Source organism: Panthera leo, chromosome A1, assembly GCF_018350215.1.
Source record: "Panthera leo isolate Ple1 chromosome A1, P.leo_Ple1_pat1.1, whole genome shotgun sequence".
Lineage (NCBI taxonomy): Eukaryota > Metazoa > Chordata > Mammalia > Carnivora > Felidae > Panthera > Panthera leo.
The window spans coordinates 66,746,732-66,769,022 of NC_056679.1; the positions used below are offsets into that span (position 1 = coordinate 66,746,732).

General features: G+C 45.5%; 1 protein-coding gene and 1 long non-coding RNA gene across 13 annotated transcripts in view; one reads left to right on the forward strand and one right to left on the reverse strand.

Moving 5' to 3' along the window:
• ABCC4 (ATP binding cassette subfamily C member 4) overlaps positions 1 to 22,291 on the reverse strand; it is a 284,608-nt gene that overhangs the window by 231,777 nt on the left and 30,540 nt on the right. The gene's annotated exons all lie outside the window — the stretch shown is intronic.
• On the forward strand, positions 6,286 to 16,446 carry LOC122214290. 2 transcript variants are annotated; one of them, XR_006199827.1, is made up of 4 exons: positions 6,294 to 6,373; positions 12,199 to 12,482; positions 13,738 to 15,889; positions 16,289 to 16,446. It is a non-coding gene; the product is annotated as an uncharacterized LOC122214290 (long non-coding RNA). The 2 variants fall into 2 exon arrangements; XR_006199828.1 differs by lacking the exon at positions 12,199 to 12,482 and having other exon boundaries at positions 6,286 to 6,373; positions 16,289 to 16,395.

Below are 22,291 nucleotides of genomic sequence, written 5' to 3' on the forward strand. Positions count from 1 at the left end.
GGATCATTGTGAGTTCGATCCCCACGCTGCATGTAGAGATTACTCAAAAAGAAAATCTTTTTAAAAATTGCGACAAAAGATGGAACTGCAAGCTGGTGCAGCCACTCTGGAAAACAGTATGGAGGGCCCTCAAAAAAAAACTACAAATAGAACTACCCTAGACCCAGCAACTGCACTACTAGGCATCTATCCATGGGATACAGGTGTGCTGTTTCGAAGGGACACATGCACCCCCATGTTTATAGTAGCACTATCGACAATAGCCAAAGTAGGGAAAGGGCCCAAATGTCCATCGATGGATGAATGGATAAAGATGATGTGGGGTGTACAATGGAGTATTACTCGGCAATCAAAAAGAATGAAATCTTGCCATTTGCAACTACATGGATGGAACTGGAGGGTATTATGCTAAGTGAAATCAGTCAGAGAAAGACAAAAATCATATGACTTCACTCATATGAGGACTTTAAGAGACAAAACAGATGAACATAAGGGAAGGGAAACAAAAATACTATAAAAACAGGAAGGGGGATAAAACAGAAGAGACTCCTAAATATGGAGAACTGAGGTTACTGGAGGGGTTGTGGGATGGGGGATGGGCTAAATGGGTAAGGGACACAAAGGAATCTACTCCTGAAATCATTACTGCACTATATGCTAACTAATTTGGATGTAAATTTTAAAAAATTAAAAATTAAATTTAAAAAATATAAATATAAATATAAAAAATATATAAATATAAAAATAGATATAAATATAAAATATATAAATATAATATAAATATAAAATATTTATAAAATATAAATATAAAAAATTATGACAAAAAATATATGCCTATTAAGATTTAAAAAATACCATGGAGAGTTTGAAGGCAACTTTTAGTTCTTTTTGAGGGACGGAAAGGGCTTGTGACTGGGACAGGATATGGGGACAGGTGGGAAAGAAAAGCTGGCAAAATCTTATTCTGGAACTTAGGTGGTAGTTACAAGGAGGCTAACCTTATAATTCTCTAAGCTATGCCTTTATTTTGTGTAATATTCCGTGCCTCTTTTATGACATAAGCTTACAAAACTGATGTTAAATGAGAGGTACAATGGATAACTTAACAGTGTATGTTACATATAATCATATATTGACCATTTCCTAGAAATACTTGTGAAAATCACATAACGAATGTTTACAGTGACCTATTAAGAAAAGCAGGTTTTGCTACCTTCCCTTTAAAAAAAAAAAAAAAAGAAAGAAAAAAGAAACAGCATCACTATTCATATAATGCTGCTGTGGCTGCATAACAAAACACCACGGACAAGATGGCTTACACACAGAAATTTACTTTCTCACACAGCTCTGGAGGCTAGACGTCCAAGATCAAGGTGCTGGAAGAGTTAATTTCCTCCGAAGCCTCTCTCATTGGCTTGCAGATGGCCTCCTTTGTATCCTCACATGGCCTTTCCTCTGTGTACAGGCACCATCTACGTGTGTCCAAATTTTCTCTTCTTCTAAGGACACCAGTCAGATTGGATTAGGACCCACCCTACTGTCTTCATTTTAATCACCTCTTTAAAAGCCCCTTCTCTAAATACCATCACTTTCTGAGGTACTAGGCCTGCAATGGGGTTCCAACATGAGTTCTGGGGGCACACAATTCAGCCCATAACACAATTGTTCACACATCAGCCTTACCAAAAAAAAAAAAAAAAAAAAAAGAACAGACACAAACATCCAGGTCAAGAACAGAACAGGGGCAAGACTGGCCATGAGCTGAAAACTGCAGACACTTATAGATGGTACTCAGGGGTTCATTACACTGTTCCCTCTACTGTAGAATATGCTGGTCATTCTCCATCATAAAAAGGAGGGAGAGAGGGAAACGAGAGGAAAATCCCATCTGTGTGGGTCCTAGATGTTGGGTATTTTCTCTATAAAAGTGAGTCATCCAACTATTAAATCAATGTCATTTGTAGTTAGGAACAAAATTAGTATTGTTTTTCTCTAATCATCAGTAAATATACTTTTTAAATAGTTTAATTAATCTAGTGATCTAAGAAAAAGCACTAGGAGAGCACTGGGTGACTTAATGGGTTAGGCATCCAACTCCTGATTGCAGCTCAGGCCATCATCTCACGGTTCATGAGTTTGAGCCCCACATAAGGCTCTGCACTGTCAGTGCTTGGGATTCTCTCCCCCCCCCCCCTCCCAGCTAGCGCATGCTGGCGCACTTTCTCACTCAGAAAATAAGTAAAATAAAAATATTAAAAGAAAAAGTACTAGAGGGGCACCTGAGTGGCTTAGTGGGTTGAGGGTCCGACTCTTGATTTTGGCTCAAGTCATGATCCCAGGGTCATGGGATTGAGCCCCGAGTCGGGCTCCCTGCTGACCATGGAGCCTGCTTAAGATTTTCTCTCTCTCTTCTTCTGCCCCTCTCCTCCATGCTCTCAAACAAATTTAAGGCATGGAAAAGAAAGGAAAGAAAAAGCACTAGAGGGGCGCCTGGGTGGCTCAGTCGGTTAAGCGTCCGACTCTTGACCTTGGCTCGTGTCGTGATCTCAAGGTCAGGGAGTTTGAGCCCCACATCGGGCTCTGCACTGACAGCACGGCACCTGCTTGGAATTCTCTCTCCTGCTCCCTCTGCCCCTACCTACCCACTCATGTGCTCTCTCTCAAAGTAAATAAGCTTTTAAAAAGTTTACCTATAAACTTTTATAAAACAAAGGGAAAGAAAGAAAAAGCACTAGAAAAGGAGCAGCAGAAGCACAGATGGGCATCTGCTGAGCAATGAACCACACCCACAGCATAGCCCACCTAATCCACTCCCTGGCCCATTTGGGAGTCTCTCCCCCTCTCCCCTTATTCCCTGCTCAGGGTCTGACTCTATTTCCTAGCCTCCTCTTACAGTTAGGTGCAACCATGTGGCACCGGAGAGGAGGGAATGCATGCCACTCACATGCAGGGCTCAGGCCTTAAAACTCTACACACCTCTCCACACTCCCCCTCTTCCCACCCACCCAAACCTGGAGGACGTAGCAACCCAGCTTCAACCGACAGGAGCCCGGCCTATGTTCACGCAGGTGCATCGCGTGGGATCTGTTAAGAGGCGAATTCTGATTCACTAAATAGGGCCCGGCCTGAGACTCTGCATTTCCAAGCACCAGGTGCTGGCAATGGGCCTGGCTTGCGGACCACATTTGCAGGAGTGAGGGTCCTAGGCAGAGCCCCCTGCAGGAGAGGCTCTCCTTTCCGATGCCTCAGAGACGGTGATCAAATCATGAGCAGTGGCAAACACAGCATAAAAGCCCCAACCGAGAAAACAGCCAGCTGGCCTGCCTCTCTTGACTTGTGACAAAGTTCAGCTCAGACCTATGATTAACTCCAGTCTTAAAGCACAGCTTGCAAATGAATGCCAAGACAACTGCAGACAGATTACATTAGTGTGTGCAATGTGATACGGGCTGGCCGGCTTCTATCAACAACAGTATCTGCTACCCTGAGTCAGAGGACGGGGCTGTCAACCGTGAGATTGGCAAAGACGGTCACTGCCGCCGCACGGAAACCGTGGCAGCTGGCCTAGGAGGAGAGAGCACAAAGGTCACATGGGGGCCCTGGGTTCACAGTCCCTCCACCAGCCACGCTGTTCTTGAGAAAGAAACCCCCACGGAGACTGTTTACTCCCCGAGGCCACAGCGATGATCAACAAATGGTTTGCCTATAAAACCTCGGCAAATATTTGTATCACCTTAGCCCTTGGAATACCACTATTTGTCCTGGATTTGCAGGAAGCAGATGAGAACTTGGTAGTAACCCCCAACGATACTTTGAGACACTCTGGAATGCAGTGGGACTGTCTTGGGTTGAAGTTCAAGCTTACTTAACTTTGGGCCACCTGAGTGGCCCCGTCGGTTCAGCATCCAACTCTTGATTTTGGCTCAGCTCATGATCTCGGTCGTGAGATCGAGCCCGCAACAGGCTCTGTGCTGTCAGCTTGGGATTCTCCCTCTCCCTCTCTGCCCCTCCCCTCCTCACACATGCTCTTTCTCCCTCTCTCAAAATACTTAACAAAAACTTTAGGTTGTTTTCCTATTTTTTTTAAATGTTTGTTCGTTCATTTGTTTATTATCCATCCTTTTCTTTTTACAGGACAGACAGCGGGCCTACGCGTGGTGTGGCTTCACACGAACCTGCAGGAGGGGAACAGGACTCTGTCTGCCCTCCATCGCCATTAGCCAAAATCCTGGAAAACATGCCCCACAGCCAAGAAGCTCCCATCCACCCAAGAGTTCCAAGCAAGCTCTGCCCACTAAGAAAAAGCCATTAGAATCTGGCTTTTTCTGAATCTAAATTACTGAATCTAAATTACTGAATTACTAAATTCTGAATTTTTCAGAAATCTAAATTACTGACCGCACTCAAAGAGCACAGGCTGGTTAACGTCAAGGACACCCCTGAGGGAGCTTCCTTGGGGGAGATGCTCTTAGGGTTCAGCTGAGAAGAACGTTAGCAGGGGGCACATCGGGTGTTTGTGGTGAAATACACTCACAAGGTTTTCCACGTTCGTGTGCCTCAGACAAACGTTTCACAGGCAGTGCCCGGCCCAGCCTCTCTTGAAATTCCACAAATTCCTTGGGGCGCCTGGGTGGCGCAGTCGGTTAAGCGTCCGACTTCAGCCAGGTCACGATCTCGTGGCCCGTGAGTTCGAGCCCCGCGTCAGGCTCTGGGCTGATGGCTCGGAGCCTGGAGCCTGTTTCCGATTCTGTGTCTCCCTCTCTCTCTGCCCCTCCCCCGTTCATGCTCTGTCTCTCTCTGTCCCAAAAATAAATAAAAAACGCTGAAAAAAAATTTAAAAAAAAAAAAAAGAAATTCCACAAATTCCATAAGCAAACATGAGCTCCAAGAGCAATCCCCTCTACTCGGAGTTGACAAGAAGCCCCACCAGGCCACAGGCTGTTTCTACTTTTTTCACTTCCTCCCAAGTGCCTGGTATAGCGAACAGCACATGCTAGACAAATCTACACACCTTCCACTTAACCCAGAAATAACACACATACACCCAATGTGTGAACTCATTGATTTTCTGCTTTCAAAAAAAGAAAGGCAGACATTTAGCCCAAAAACTTCAGGAAGAAGTATCTACTGCCATCAGTTTTCTCTAATTCAAAAGTCATTTAGATTTGGAAATCTCCCCAAAAACTTCCCAACATTTTTTTTTTCCTGAAGTCTCCAAACAGCATGTGGTGTTATGGTTCTTAAACATTTTCTTTTCCTGGTGACTCTTCCAGCCTTCACGGATCCCGGGCCTAATTTCAGGGGCAGCTCCAGCTCGCCCAGCCTCGCGGAAGCTCTGTCAGCTTGGCTCGGGTGTGAAGTCCTGAATGGCATCCCTCGTTATTGCTTCCTTTTGTGCCTGTCCCCTCCCTTGGGGTCATGACTCTTCAGGCCCACCTATCAGGCAAAGTCATGCCTTCAATTCCCTGAAGCAGATCAGTAAAAATACAAAAAGTTAAAATTAAAGGCAACACATCCAGAGGTAGTATTTGGTGCGTGTCCTTCTGTTCTACTGAGTGAACGGGGGCCTAGAACTTGGTTTAGCACCACAGACCCTCTTGCTCTCTCCAGGCTTTTTCCAGCTGATGCCAGGATTTTATTAACGTGTCTGCTTGGGCTATTATTTCTGCCCAAGCTCCCTTCTCCTCTGGCCTGGCCATCAGATTTCTCTCTAGATCATCACACAGCAAAACGAGTTTTATTATTTAAGGCCCCAGTGGAACACTGATGGAGACGTCAGCCCCTTGCCTGGGTTGCCGTACAATCCAAAATTATTTTTTGGCAAACGGTACGAAGTGTGGAGGGAAAGGACAGGTGGTTACACAGCTAAGATTTTACTTCAAGTAAACACAATAACAAATTAACATAGTAGAGCCTAGTTTTTCCTTTAATTTTTATAATGTCCCCACCCTAGATTTAGGAGAAAAGGCAAAGGGTTAATAAACACATATAATTTCATATTTCTGGTAATTATCCACAAGGTAATAACAGATTGCTTAAAGTCCATAAACAAAACATACAAGGCTCTCACAGCCCCAAGGCAGAAGTGAAGGTGTGATCAAAAAGTCTCCGGGTGCTTGCTTGCTCGGGCTGGCCCTGAACTTGAAACTGCTCTTCCACACCAAATCAGTCCTCCAGGACTATCCCCTTCCATCTCTCTTCTAGGCATCAGTTTAGAACTCTCAGCAGTGATTCCAGACCTGGAATACGGAATGCGTCGGCCACTTCTGACAAGCAAAAACAATTGGACCAGAAAAAAGAAGACCGGTGTGTACCGTATTTTATACACAACATGGAGAACAGCTGTCCAAAAACGATAACACCAACTTAAAATGTAAGAACCTCTCTGCCTGTTATTCAGAGTTAAGGGGGGGGGAAGCTAATTATAAATCATACACTTTTCTATTTAGGCAATACTATGTCAATGGGACAGCTTTTAGGAAAATTCCAGCTAAACTAGTTCATTCTTTGAAACACTAGGTCAACTACAAACATACCAACCCTCAGCTTGAATAGCTGCGTATTCAGAAAGAACAAAAATATCCTTTGAAAAGCCTCTGTACACGGTCTGTTAAAGGGCTTACTCCGTAGGAAGCAGAAGAGGGAAAACTCCATAGGGAATCTCAGGACATGCTAAAACAGCTTTCTTAATAATCTTAGGATCTCCTCCCATTCGCTTTGAAAAACGTTTCCTATAACCACAAAAATTCAGTGGTGGAAAAAAAAAAAAAAGACAACTGAAAACAACACAAGCGGGTTTAGTCAGTAAGTGAAGGGAATACCACACAGAGATACTTTACACACGGCCTGTCACCCCTGGTTCCCATCCGTCCTCTGTCCCCCGTCCTAAATCAACCCCAGCCATCTGAATGCCGTTCCCAGGCAAATCCGAGTCCCTCTAGCAAGCCCCTCTGCTCCTCATCCCTCCATGAAGGTCACCTGCACTTCATCAGGAGGAAGGGGACTCAGAGGGAAGACAGACTGCTCCTCCCACATACGCCCTGCAAGAGTGGAGAACAACAGTGAGCACCCAACTGTGTAACCCAGGAGCAGAGGAGATGCACCTCCTTTCTCCCTCCAAAGAGGCCAGAGCCAAATGACATCTTCCTCCCTCATCCCTGCAGAAGCAGCCCTCCAACGCTCTCAAAGCACAGCATGTGTGCGACAACTTTATTAATTAAAAAGGCGGGGGGGGGGGGGGGGGGGGGGGGGGGACGCCTGGGTGGCTCAACAGGTTAAGCGTCTGACTTCAGCTCAGGTCACAATCTCATGGTTAGTAGGTTCAAGCCCCATGTCGGGCTCTGTGCTGACAGCTCAGAGCCTGGAGCCTGCTTCAGATTCTGTGTCTCCCTCTCTCTCTGCCCCTCCCTTGCTTGCGCTCTCTCTCTCAAAAATGAATAAACATTAAAAACAATTTTTTTTAAAAATTAAAATTTTTAAAAATTAAAAAATAAAATGCAACCCCCAACTCACTTTTTTTTTTTTAAACCAGGAATCTCAACAACAGGACTGTAAGAAACAGGAATTTTAACATTCACTAATTCAAATGAAGTCTTAAGTGCTTGTCCACCACGGGACAAGCACTTTTCTAGATTCTAGACCACAGATAGCATCTTCTACAGAGCTCACACTCAGGAAGGGAAGCGGGGGACAACCAAACTAAGGGAGGTTCAGAACAATGACCATGATCAGACAGAAAATAAAGCAAAGAGATGTATGTGGCTGAGGACGGGATGGCTAGGCTGGCTAGGGAGAGGAGGCCAGGCTCTCAGAGGCCAGGCGTGGACCAAGACCCCAAGGACGAGAGCAGGGTCAGCGTGTTCCAAGCAAAAAGAACAGCAAGTAGGAAGCCCTAAGGTCTAAGGCACTTACAGAAAAAGGGCGAAACACTAAGCATTTGCCTCTAATTGAGCAGAGGTCAGAAAAGATTGTCCTGTAGTGTCCTGGAGAAGGGAGTGAATGAGGGAATCTGGGAGCAGTGGCTGGGCTTCAGGACCCCTCCTGTCCACCCACAGAGTTGCTAGTAAGCAGTATGTTCCATCGATGAATACAGAAACTGGCTCGGACTGGATCTGGCCAAGAGCACACACAGTTAATTGGCCATGGTGAAGTACAAACACACCACTTCTCAGCCTCCATCAGCTCCGCAGACCCCAAGTGTAGGGCCCCTCAGGCATCAGCCCACCCAAAAGTTCTGGAACCAGGTGATCAGCCAAGCCAGCCATGACAGTGAAGGTCTGTGTCACCTTGGGGGACTTTCCTGGTTCCCAGACAGCTCAGCACAGACCCCTGGTCGTGGCCTCCTGTCCAGCTTGCTCTGTCTCACACTGCGAAGCTAAGTGCTTGACTACAACGGCTGGACTCACATACACCCTGGGAGAACCCTTTGGGTATTGTCCCTCCAGCCCGCACAAACTGGACCACCCATGAGACGTTCCTGTCAACGCTCCTGCAGCCTGGTCTGTGAAGGGCCGCCTCCAGGACCACACGCTCTCCCTGTAACTTTCTCAGCCGTCAAAATGTTATTATTAATCTGATTTCCTACCCAATCAAAGTAGGGTTTCTTTTCCTTTTGTGGCCAGGGCGGGGGTAGGAGAAGGGCTGGCACACCAAACCATGTACATCCTTAAAGAACAAAGATGCCAGAATAACACATAGGATGGTGGCCTATTAGGAGACCCGGATAACAAAGAACACAAACCCTTTTCTCTACAATCGGACCCAAGGCTGATAAAATCCATCAGGAGCCAGGGGCCACGTCTGAAGTCAAGGCAGGGCCTGAATATCCACACGGGATCGCTCAGCCCAGGGAAAGAAGTCATTGTCTGTAATGCAATATGCTTCTGGAGGTGCGCTTCTTTTAGGGATTTAAGGACAGGAAGGAGAATTTCTGCACAAACTAAAACACCATGTAGTTTTACAAGCACCACCTGTCCCCAGAAGGCGTTCCTGCACCACACCAGCTCCTGATGCTAACCCACGCCTGAATGTAACTCTCCCTCTTCTGCCCTCCGAGGACCTCTGCATGTGGCTTCTGCCGCTGAAGCTGGCCACACAGCCCCGTCCGCTCCATTTACTAAGTCGCGTTACTCTGGGCGCAAAATTCAACCTCTGCGCCTGTTTCCTCGGCTGGAGGCAAACGTTATCACGGTTGAGGTAGCTCTGCAGGAACTGACACAGTAAGATGGAAAACTGCTCAAAGTCCTGGAGTGATCAGAAGGGCTGTGCCCACGATGGGGGGTGGGGGGGGGTGGGGGAACATCAGAGAGGGAAGGGAACTGAGAGAACATGGAGGGGAACGGGGCAAAGCCCACCCAATACTCCTCCACCTCCATCTCCAAAAATCCCCAAACCCCACTGCCGATGGATTTCCGTGGAAACCAGTAAACAGGGCTGAGCATGCGACGGGGCGGAGGGAGCAGAGATGGTTCCAGAGAGCATGACGGGTGGGAACACGGGGCGGGAGGAAGAAGGGAGCACAGAACGGGCAGGAAGCGTGGCATGGGACCCCCAGCCGCCACCAGCTCCCCAGGAGCCACGGGGAGGAGCTGCGGCCACTAGGCCGCCCGCCTGGGGGCGAGGGTCCTGGAAGAACGTGCCAGCCTCCCTCGTCTTTACAGTGTCCACCCAGCTTGGTGCGGGCGGCCCCTCAGCACGAAGGGCGCCGCGCTCACGTCCACCTCTCGCCTGAAATTCTTGCCAGGAATTTGCTGTGAGAGAGGAAACCGCGTAATGGCTTTGAACCAGACCTTCTGTCTGCGTGACCCAGGGCTAGCTCATGTCAGCCTGCCTCCGGTTCACCTCAAATTTTCCAGTCCGAGTTTCATCTGACCGAGGCGAGCCCCGCCCCCTCACGCACCACCTTCCCCGCGGCCTGACGTTTAGTAGCCACGCTGCTCTTGCTCTGCTCTGCCCTGGGGGGGGGGGGGGAGGGGGAGACGCGGCTTCCGAGAAGCCAAAGGCGATTCATTCCCTCTTCAAAAGCGCGTGTGAGTCGGCTGCTCTGTGGGATTCCTTCCTGCTGCACCTCATCCTTCCTGGAAGCTTCTCAGAGCCGGTGCCTCCCCCTTACAGGAAAGGAATCCCGCCCTCGCGAGGAACCGTGCAGATGAGGCAGCCGCAAAGAATTTCCCTGCAAGACTTCAATTCACTTTCTGAGCGGCTCCTAGCAGAGATGACCAACATCCACTCAAGGGAGAGAGAGAGAGAGAGAGAGAGAGAGAGAGAGAGAGACACAGAGACAGAGACAAAGACAGAAAGGAGGGAGAGGATCCTAATTTGGCTTACTCAGAGGGACGAATTTTCTCTTCAAGATACTGGTTTCAAGGAAAACCGTAAAATGCATCATATTCAAAAGGGGGAGAGGCAAGAGGCTTCCGGGTTTGCCCGCGAACCGGGCCATCTGTTACCCAATATTAATACTGGATACACGAAGGACTTGCATGGGGCTTTCCCAGAAGCAAAACCATTTGGTTAAATTTGCATGTAGACGTAAGAGAGAAAGTTCAGAGCACGAGTCTGAGTTATCTCACCGCCTTAAAGAACCTAACTTACACTAGACGGCCCTTCACCAGATGCACAAACCTGGTTCTGGGACACTAACAGCAACAGTAGTGAGTGATCTAACGTCAAGAGCAGGAATGGTCCTTGGAACACCCGCCTGCCTGTCCAGGGACAGAACTCCTTCTCCTCCTGAGTAAGGTACTCTGAAGGGCTGAAGGGGATGGCCACCAAGTCTGAAAAGTTTCGGGGATTTTTACCTGAATTCGAATCAAAATTTGGGAGCCAGCAGGTCTATGATAAGCAGGTCAAGTAGAAGGTTAAGGCTGCGGGGTCAGAATCCTTAGTGACTCAGTGTAATAACGCACAAATGACCACAAAACAAAACAGCTCTGATCAATGACAACCAGGGGCACTAACTCCAACCAAGATCTCCGTGGGGCATGAGGGGTGCCTCGGTCGGCTTGGGCTCCCTAACAAAATACCACAGCCAGGGTGACTTAAACAACAAAAATGTAGTCTCTCACAGCTCTGCAGGGTTGGAGATCAGAGTGTTGGCACCATTAACGGAAAGGCAGGTGCCAGAAGCTAGGACCTGAGCAGTTTCAACCACTTTGCTCTGCTGTGAAACTGCTTTCTAGAAGACTTCTGGTGGATGTAGTTACCACCACCTTATAATTTTCTTTCTTTTTTTAATGTTTTTATTTTTTTGAGAGAGAGAGAACGCATGAGCAGGAGAGGGGCAGAGAGAGGGAGACACAGAATCCAAAGCAGTCTCCAGGCTCTGAACTGTCAGCACAGAGTCTGATGTGGGGCTCGAACTCAAGAACAGTGAGATCATGACCTGAGCCAAAGTCAGACACTGAACAGACTGAGCCGCCCAGGTGCCCCTCACCTTATAATTTTCAAAGTGCTTCCACAGCTAGTTGCCCAGTTCTGGGTATAAATTATATTCTCCTTTGTGGCTGTTTTTTTTAATAGATCTTAATCTCTGTGGAGCAGTTGCGAACAGGTCACTTCTCCATGCATCAGAGATGGACATTACACACGATACCACTTCCACAACACCTCCCTGCTAACTTGCCCTGCCAGACTACAAGTGGGGATGAAAAATAAGTGTAGAGAATTCTATTCGTTTATTATACTTAAAACATAACTTCGAGAACATACCGAGATTAAGTTTAATTTTCCCAATTTGTAGAAGAGAATACTGAAGCCTGAAATGATTATGTGTCTTGCCAAAGGTCACACAACTAATAAGTACACGATCACGGACTAGCACCCAGGTCCTCTGGCTCTAGTCTGATGCTCTCTCCTGGGAAACCGAGTAACGGAAAATTCACTTAAAATGGGAGTCGGGGCTGGCGGGGGGGGGGGGGGGGGGGGGGGGGAGCTGGGTGGCTCAGCTCAGTCTGTTAAGCATCTGACTCTTGGTTTCAGCTCAGGTCATGATCTCACGTTTTGGAAGCTCAAGCTCAGCATTGGGCTTTGCGCTGATAGTACAGAACCCTGCTTCAGATTCATTCATTCCCTCTCTCCCTCTCTGCCCCCCCCCCCCACAACTGCCTCCCCCTACTCCTGCTGTCTCTTTCCCTCTCTCTCAAAATAAACTTTAAAATTAACTAATTAAAAATAAAAATACATTTATCTGTTTTACAGGTGAACAAATAGCGTATAATGAACATTCAGAGTTCTCATAAATACCGCATTTGGTTCTGTGACACTGAGAAGAAGGCCCAGCCTAAAATTTTAGGCCATCAATAAATCTCCCTTCTACAAATTCTTACATTAAGGACAGACAGAAACGCACACGGGCCACTTTGTGAAGAATGGCTTCAATAGAAGACTTTAAAAGAGGTGGTCAATTGGGCTTATCATACAATCTCAGTCACCTTCTGACCAATAGAATGTACCAATAAACATCTGCAAATAAAATTCATTAGGTGGGTAGTTTTAAAAAAAATTTTTTTTTTTTTAAAAAGAGCAAGTGGTGGAGAGGCAGAGAGAGAGAGAGAGAGAGAGAGAGAGAGAGAGAGAGAGAGAGAGAGAGAGGAGACACAGAATCTGAAGCAGGCTCCAGGCTCTAAGCTCTCAGCACAGAGCCCAACACAGGGCTGGAACTCAGGAGCCGTCAGATCATGACCTGACCTGAAGTTGGACGCTCAACTGAGCCACCCAGGCGCCTAAGTGGGCAGTTTTATATTCACAAGCTTTTAATTGACAAATGTGGGATAGCCACTCAATTACCCTCCTAAACTCAATCAATCCAGGCATCCTTGTCTGACCAGGAGGAAAAAATAAACACAGCAACATGGAGGCGGAAGCTCGTGCTCTGGAAACAGTCAGACCTGACTCAATTCCAAGCTCCCGGATGTCCTGTCTGGGCAAAAGGAGGACACGGCCAGCTTCAACAAGGAGTTAGATAAAGATCTAAGAACGGAGTATCTCTAAGACTTCCATATACCAAGCCCCCTTCCTCTCCAATCACATGCTGAGTCCACATGGGGTTGAAAATACACCCTATGGTACCAGTTCTCATGCTCTGAAAGGAACCTGCAGCAAAGGATCTCATGCTTTGAGGATGAGAGCAGTTCAGGACCCTTGACCAGAAAAATGGAAATATGCACAGAAAGGTGACTGATCTTTGGGAAACTGTTAATCAGTCAGTGGTTCTTGGTCTTCAGTGTCCATCAGAAACTCACAGGGAATATTTTTGAAATACTGATGCCTGGGTTCCACCCCCAGAGATAATTCAAGTTTACCTACGAAGGGCCCAGGCAATTCATTTTTTGTGAGGGTTGAGATACTGCTATGTATTAACTAGTAAGAACTTACCACACAAGAGAACTAGCAAGCTTAATAGAAATGATACACATCCACAATCTTTTGAAGGAGGCATCTGCAAGTACATTTAAGCAAGACTTCACAAGAGCCAGCTTGCATTAAGAGGAAATCATGCATGGGACACCTGGGTAGCTCAGTGGGTTGAGCATCCGACTCTGATTTTGGCTCAGGTCATCATCCCAGGGTTGTGGGACTGAGCCCCTCATCGGGCTCCGTGCTGAGTATGGAGCCTGTTTAAGATTGTCTCTGTCCCTCTCCTTGCTCACATGCTTTCTAAAAACTTTTTTATTAAAATAATTTTTTTTTAACAAAATGGGAAATCATGCCAACCTAACCTCAATTCCTTTTTTGTAGGATTTCAGAATGACTACCCAGTAGATACAATACCTCTGGACTCCCATAAGACAGATAACATGACCTCCCCCAACAACTGTGGCCAACTTAATCTACTCCCCAGTGTTCATCAGTGGATGAGCCACAACCCACAGGACTGTTCCAAGACTTGCCCTTTCTGGCATTCAGACTACAAAAGTTTTCAAAGAACTTCCAACTGACAACAATGAGATGCTGAACTCTGACGTCAACAAAATGAACTTAAACAGAGATACAACAGAGGTTTGCGTGTGGATAAGTCCCAGGGACTCTGACATCAGTTGACCGTGTGTCCAATATATCCCAACTGCACACACTGCTCACAATACCGAAATTTCACCTCCAGCCCAGACTTCTTCCTTTGAGCCCCGACTCATGACCAATTGCCTACTCAACCTCTCTACTTAAGTGTGCAGCAGGCATCTCAAACTTAACATGATCAAAACCAAACTCCTGCTCTTCTCCAACCAGTCCTCCTGCAGCCTTCAGCAGCTCAATTTCATGACGACTCCATCCTTCCAGGTGCTCAGGCTGAACCCAGAGTCAACGCTGCCTGTCTCTTCCTCTCAAGTTCCACAGCCTAATATCCAAGATGCCCAGCTCTACCTTCGAATAAGCTCTTCCCTGAATCCAACTCCACACCACCGCCACTCCCACCATCCTGCTGGTCAAAGCCACTTTCACCTCTTGCCTGAACCACCATGGAATCTCCTGCCGGTCTCCCTGCTTCTGCCCATGGCACTCTTCAGTCTATTCTCAATACAGCAGCCAGAATAATCTTACTAAATCCTGAGCAGACCATGTCGTGTCTCTTCTCAAAACTCTCCAGTGGTCCCCACTTCACTCCAAGTAAAGCCAAAGACCTCCAATGGCCAACAGAGCCCTCCAGACCTCCTCTCTTGCACTGGCTACTCCCCCAGAATGTGCAGGACTTCTCTGTGAAGCTGTCCCTTGCCACCCTGACTAAAACTGCCACCTCTCTTTCCCATACACATACTCCTGACCCCTTTCCCTGCCTCATTTTTTCTTCTTAGCACCTATAACCTACTATGTTTTACCTATTTATCTTGTTTATTATTTGTTCTCCCACTAGAATTTAAGTCAAGTGAAGGCAGGGACTGTTACCTATCTTGTTCACTGTTATATCCTGAAAATTTGGACCAGGGACAGGCAAACATTTTCTATAAAGAACTAGATCATAATTATGGCTAGAAACAGATAGAAATAGAATAGGAATAAAAAAAATAGATATTTTAGGCTTTGCAGGTCATACAGTCTCTGTTGCAACTACCTGACTCCACTGTTGTAGTCCACAGACAATATACAAATGAATGAGCATAGCCTCATTCCAATAAAACTTTATTTACAAAAACAGACAGTAGGCTGGATGTGACCTACAGGTCACAGTTTGCCAACCCCTAGTCTAGAACATTACCTAGAGTGTAGTAAGCACTCAAAAATATTTGTTAAATTGTCAAAGTGTTAAAATACTACCTCTGGCCAGGGCAAACCTAGAATAGTAGGCCTAGTTCTAGAAGCCACATTAATATAAAGACATTGATAAACCAAGGCACATTCAGTTCGACCAGATGGAAGAGGGTCTGAAAACCCTGCCATTTAAAGGCATCCTAGGAACTAGAGACAATTCTCTGAAATATTTAATGGGTCCATGACAGTGGTCTTTGAATACCACAAGGCCATCATGTGAGGGGGGGAGTCAATGTGCTGTGTTCTCTCTCTCTCTCTCTCTCTCTCTCTCTCTCTCACACACACACACACACACACACACACACACACACACACACACACACACACACACGAGATACAGATGGTTAGAAACTGCCCAAAAGAAAACTGGCTTAATACAACATTTCTGGTATTTCGGTATGAAGGCATAAGAGACACTGCCCACTGCACAATGTCTGGAAGGGATTCCTGTACTGAGTATGAGTGAAGAACTCTACTGTCCAACCGTATAATTCCCTGACATTGGAAGTAGGGCAGACAGGAGCTAGCTTGGGGAAAAAGAGCAGACAGAAACTAGCCCCATGAAGAGGCCAGCAGAGAAGTGGCCATGGAACCAGGAAATGGAATGAGAAGCTAAGTCCATGCAGTACAAGACTGGGGAGAAGAGGTAAGTATGAAAGTTGGTTGGCTAAGATGTAAAAGGGGAGGAACGTGGTCTTGAACGACTGTATCAAACACTACGAGGTGGCAGGGAGGGGCAAGATGACTGAGGGGCATCCACAACACTTCTCGATGTTCTCAGGACACACTACCCCTTTTCCACAAATCTGTGTCCCACACACGCCCACCTTCCTCATGCAACCGCTACCATGGGAGCACAACTCTGCCCTACAACAGCGCACACCTGACGTGTTGTGATTAGACACATGGATCACACTTCCCAGTCCACCTTATGGTCAGAGGTGACCAGGTGACTGACACCTGGCCCACAAAATGTGAGTGTAAATGACGTAGGTCACTTCCACACCACGAACACAGAAACCAGCCACATACAACTTTTTTCCAGCTGAATAAAGAGGACTCAATGGAGAGCACCCAAGGACCAAGCCACAAGACATGAAAAGTCCAGCGACTGAACAAATGTACAGTGTGGTTCCCCACTGCCACCAACCCCAAACAGACTATAAACATGAGATTAAGTGTGGCTTGTTTTGTTTTTTAACTAAATTACTAAGATTTGGGGCTTGTTTTGTTCAGCAACTAGCACTATTTACAGAATTAAACAGACAAGACTGTGTGAGCGCTTTGAGAACAGGAATGTTATTTTTATGGATTTGAATGCCGCAATGAAAAAGGCACTCAAATGTTGGCTGAACGAATTATTACCTAAACCACAAAGGGGCTGAATCAGTACCCCTGGCCTCCCACTGTGCTCTCAGAGATGGATTTTAAGGGCTGAGAAAGAGTTCAGAAAAGTGGTTCCCAAACCTTAAGCATCTGAGTCACCCAGAATCCTGTTAAAAAATTCTGATTTCAGGATGCCAACAGCTCTCCCCCCAAGCCCCAGATTATGTTCCTTGGGTAAGGAATGAGATTCTGAAATTTACATTGATTCGCTATCTAGGAAATAAAGTACGGCAATACACAAAAATGTTAGGTTACAAACGCTAAGGTAACATAGCTACCTTTTCATATGTATTCACTGCTCACTATCTGCCAGACACCATTCTGTTTACCAGTGTCTGGTTCATTTCATATTCTCAACAACCCTATGGGATGCGGACGATTATTCCCACTTTATTTGCCCATGGTCAGGGGAGTCGTAGAGTCAGATTTATCCCCAGGCACTTTTAGCTTCAGATGGGGCGCGCTGTTCCACTGTAACCAGGATCAGGGCTCAGTGCTGTATAAATGTGCCTCGGGCAATGGTGCTGGGAAAGCCACACAGGCTTCAGCCTTGCTCTCCCCCATCCGCTCCCACAACCCTGGTTGTGAACCCAGGGGTTCACTGAGAGCCAGCTGCCTCTCTTCAGTCAGGACCCCAATCCTGGCTCTGGGGGACCTGCACAGGCAGAATAGTTACAAAATCTGCCTCACCTCATCAGAAAACTCTCATAGTGAGAAACTGTTGAAGAGGAGACTCAAAAAGCAGGTTCTGAAGAATTCTAAATGCCACTCTTAAGAACTGTTCTTGAAAGCAGTAAGGAGTAGCAGAGGTTTTTAAGCAGGAGGATGGCAGGGATTTGTTTTAGGGTAAAGACTGGAAGTAGGAAGATCCGCTGGGAGGAAGAAAAGCCAAGAGCATGAGCTGAGGCTGGAACAGGAGAGGGATACAGGCTCAGAGGTGTCCACCTTCCCTTGGGCTCACACACTCACATTCAGGAAACACTTGCTGAATGAAGGACTCAAAGGGCATGTCTCAAGTTGAATCAATGGGATTTGATGTCAGAAGACAAAGTCCTTGAGAACAGACAGGTTCTGGGCCCCTGGGTGGCTCAGTCAGCTCAGTCGACTAAGCGTCCAACTTCGGCTCAGGTGATGATCTCGCTGCTCATGAGTTCGAGCCCTGCTTCGGGCTCTGTGCTGACAGTTCAGATCCTGGAGCCTGCTTCAGATTCTGTGTCGTCTTCTCTCTCTCTCTGTCTCTCTCTCTCTCTGCCCCTCCCCTACTCACACACTGTCTCTCTCTCTCTCTCTCTCAAAAATAAACATTTAAAAAATTTAAAAAAAAAAATGGACAGATTCATGTCTTAATAACTGGATGGACAAGAAAACACATGGCAATTCAGGAGACGGCATGATGGAGACAGGGTAGGAAAATGTGTTTCACAGACGAACATCTGTGAAGAGCAAATTCACTCACTAACATGACTTTTAAATATCTGCTGGATAGTCAGCATACTCATTTATTTCTTTGGTCAACCAGTGTTAACCTGTCGGAGCTAAAGGCAGGCAGACAAAAACAGGAACCTGAGAACAGGTGGCCACTGTGTGTGCTGAGGACTGTGGGCAGGGTACCAGTTGGGGCAGTGACTTCCCCCTCCTCCTCGCTACAGGTCCCAGACAAGTTACATAACCCCTCTGGGCCTGGATTTCCTCCAGTATGACATATTCACGGTCTTATACAATTGAGGATTAACAGGGACATTAAATGTAAACGAGTGAGCAAAAAATTCTGAGCCCACAGGAAGCATTCAATAGGTGTTAGTTACGATCTGTATTGTTATCTAAATGGACCCATCTCAGGAGGACTAAGCATCCTCCACCCCCCTAAGTGCCCAGCAGGAACTTAAAATGTAGATCCCCAAATCCCACCCACACCAATCAGAACTAGAATACCTAGAGAAAGGGAAGGTTCCTCATCTGTATTTTTATGGGCATCTCATAAAATACTGCTGAAACAGATAACGTGAGTTTTAACTTCTAAAAAACATTCATCTTACTCTCTAACTTATACTTTTGGTTGTGTCACTGTATGTACATAATATATATAAATAATACATATTAATATGTAATATATATATAATATAATAATATATAATAATATATAAATATATATAAAAGGATTAATCTCTTTGGGTGTATCAATCTTTGGGGCACCTGGCTGGCTCAGTTGGTAGAGCATGCAACTCCTGATCTTGAGATTACAAATTCAAGCCCCACGATGCATGTAGAGATTAAAAATATTTTTAAAATAAAAATAATTGGATCAATCTTTAAATGGATCTAAAACTTATATTCCAGTCTTTAGGAGCCCCCTGGCCATAACAACCTGAGGCTTTAACTCTGGACTAGGTGACTTCTAGGTGACCTGCATTAACGATCATCCCGTCTCCCAATTTTAAGGCTCAGATATTCATTTACATGCAGCCACAAAGAACTTGCAGAGCCAGAGATAAGAGCTGGGTCCATTCCAAAGCCTAGACCTTCCCACTGCATCACTGCCAACCACTTCTGCACAATTCATCAGCATAGAAACATTGAAAATACTTGCACAGGCTCAGAGCTCACACAAAGAACACCCCCCCCTCTGCCCAGAGACATTCTGGTGGTATCAGACAGGGTGTCCTGGCTCCACTGAAAAGTTACAGGTTAAGATTTAGGATAAAGGCTCATGTTGCACACAAGGACCCTGGGTTCCACACCCCACAGAGCAGGTGCAGCCTGGGAGATGTGCAAGGAGGGAGGGGATCCCCTGGAGGACTCAGAAAGGCAAATTAGCTGAATGAACACTAGTTAACCCCTTTTATGTTGAGCAGATGCAGAAACTATAGAGATAAAGACCCAAAAAAATTAAGTTTAAGCTATAGGAGATAAACTTAGTAAATTTTGTTACACTGTTTATTTCACTGCAGGGGCTTAGTAAATTTCAACAAGGGTGTTTTGCTTCAGGCTGTAGTTATTGTACAAATTTGCCAAAACTCCTCAAACTAAATGCTGAAGACACAAACAGGCTGAGGCCAGAAAAAGGGCCCTGGAAAGCTAACCCAGCCTCCATCAGTAACATCTGGATTTCTGGTAACAAACAACGGAAGATTAACATTAAGAGGCATTTTGGGAGCATGCCAAACAGGCTCAGTCAGAAGAGCGTGCACCTCATGATCTCCAAGTTGTGGGTTTGAGCCCCATGTTAGGTGTAGAGTGTACTTTAAAAAAAAACAAAAAAACAAAAAAAAAACCTTCAGGGGTGCCTGGGTAGCATAGTTGGTTAAGCATCTGACGTCAGCTCAAGTCATGATCTCATAGTTTTTGAGTTCAAGCCCCCGCATCAGACTCTCTGCAGGGAACCGGTTTTGGATCCTCTGACCCCCCTTTCTCTGCCCCTTCCCCTGCTTGTGCGTGCTCTCTCAAAAGTAAACATTTTTTTTAATCTTTAAAAAAAAGTGGGAGGCATCTTGAAAATGGTGCCAAGCCCTAGTTTAAAATGAAACATCTCTGGGGGGTGCCTGGGTGGCTCAGAAGGTTAAGTGTATGACTCTTCACTTTGGCTCAGGTCATGATCCCAGGGTCTTGGGATTGAGCTATGCGGTGGGTGGGCTCCATGCTTGAAATTCTCTCTCCTGAGGACCCAAAATCACGAATGAAAATGGATTTATCACAACCAATCCCTCAGAAATACAAGCAATTATCAGAGAATACTATGAAAAATTAGATGCCAACAAACTGGACAACCTGGAAGAAATGGATAAATTCCTAGACACCCACACACTACCAAATCTCAAACAGAAAGAAATAGAAAATTTGAACAGACCACAACCAGTGAAGAAATTCAATCAGTTATCAAAAATCTCCCAACAAATAAAGAGTCCTGGACCAGATGGCTTCCCTGGTGAATTCTACCAGACATTTAAAGCAGAGATAATACCTATCCTTCTCAAGCTATTCCAAAAAAATAGAAAGGGAAGGAAAACTTCCAGACTCATTCTATGAAGCCAGCATTACTTTGATTCCTAAACCAGACAGAGACCCAACAAAAAAAGAGAACTACAGGCCAATATTCCTGATGAATATGGATGCAAAAATTCTCAGTAAGATACTAACAAATCGAGTTCAACAGCATAGAAAAAGAATTATTCACCATGATCAAGTGGGATTCATTCCTGGGCTGCAGGGCTGGTTCAACATTCACAAATCAATCAATGTGATACATCATATTAATAAAAGAAAAGAGGGCTGCCTGGGTGGCTCAGTTGGTTAAGCAGCCGACTTCAGCTCAGGTCATGATCTCGCAGTCCGTGAGTTCAAGCCCCACGTCAGGCTCTATGCTGACAGCTCAGAGCCTGGAGCCTGTTTCAGATTCTGTGTCTGCCTCTCTCTGACCCTCCCCGGTTCATGCTCTGTCTCTCTGTCTCAAAAATAAGTAAAAGTTAAAAAAAAAAAAAAAAAAAAAAAAAAAAGAACCATATGATCCTGTCAATCGATGCAGAAAAAGCATTTGACAAAATACAACATCCTTTCTTAATAAAAACCCTCAAGAAAGTCGGGATAGAAGGAACATACTTAAACATCATAAAAGCAATTTATGAAAAGCCCACAGCTAATATCATCCTCAATGAGGAAAAAGTGAGAGCTTTCCCCGTGAGATCAGGGACACCATGCCAGGGATGTCCGCTCTCACCACTGTTGTTTAACATAGTGTTGGAAGTCCTGCCTAGCATCAGCAATGAGACAACAAAATGAAATAAAAGGCATCAAAACTGGCAAAGAAGTCAAACTTTCACTTTTCGCAGACAGGATACTCTACATGGAAAAACCCATAGACGCCACCAAGACTCCTAGAACTGATACATAAATTCAGCAAAGTCACAGGGTACAAAAATCAATGTACATAAATCAGTTGCATTTCTATACAGCAGTAATGAAGCAAAAGAGAAATAAAGAAACTGATCTCATTTACAATTGCACCAAGAACTATAAAATACCTAGGAATAAACCTAACCAAATAATGTAAAAAATCTGTATGCTGAAAACTATAGAAAGCTTATGAAGGAAACTGAAGTAGACACAAAGAAATGGAAAAACTTTCCATGCTCATGAATGGGAAGAATATCGTTACAATGTCAATAATACCCAAAGCAATCTACACGTTCAATGTAATCCCAATCAAAATTGCACCAACATTCTTCTCAAAGCTAGAACAATCCTAAAATTTGTATGGAACCACAAAAGACACAAATAGCCAAAATAATTGAAGAAGAAAACCAAAGCAGGAGGCATCGCAATCCCACACTTTAGCCTCTACTACAAAGCTGTAATCATCAAGACAGCATGGTATTGGCTCAAAAACAGACACATAGACCAATGGAATAGAATAGAGAACCCAGAATTGGACCCACAAATGTATGGCCAACTAATCTTTGACAAAGCAGGAAAGAGTATCCAATGGAAAAAAGACAGTCGGTGATGGGAGAATTGGTCAGCAAAACATGCAGAAGAATGAAACTGGACCACTTTCTTATACCATTCACAAAAATAAACTCAAAATGGATAATGGACCTGAATGTGAGACAGGAAACCATCAAAACCCTAGAGGAGAAAGCAGGCAACCACCTCTTTGACCTCAGCCACA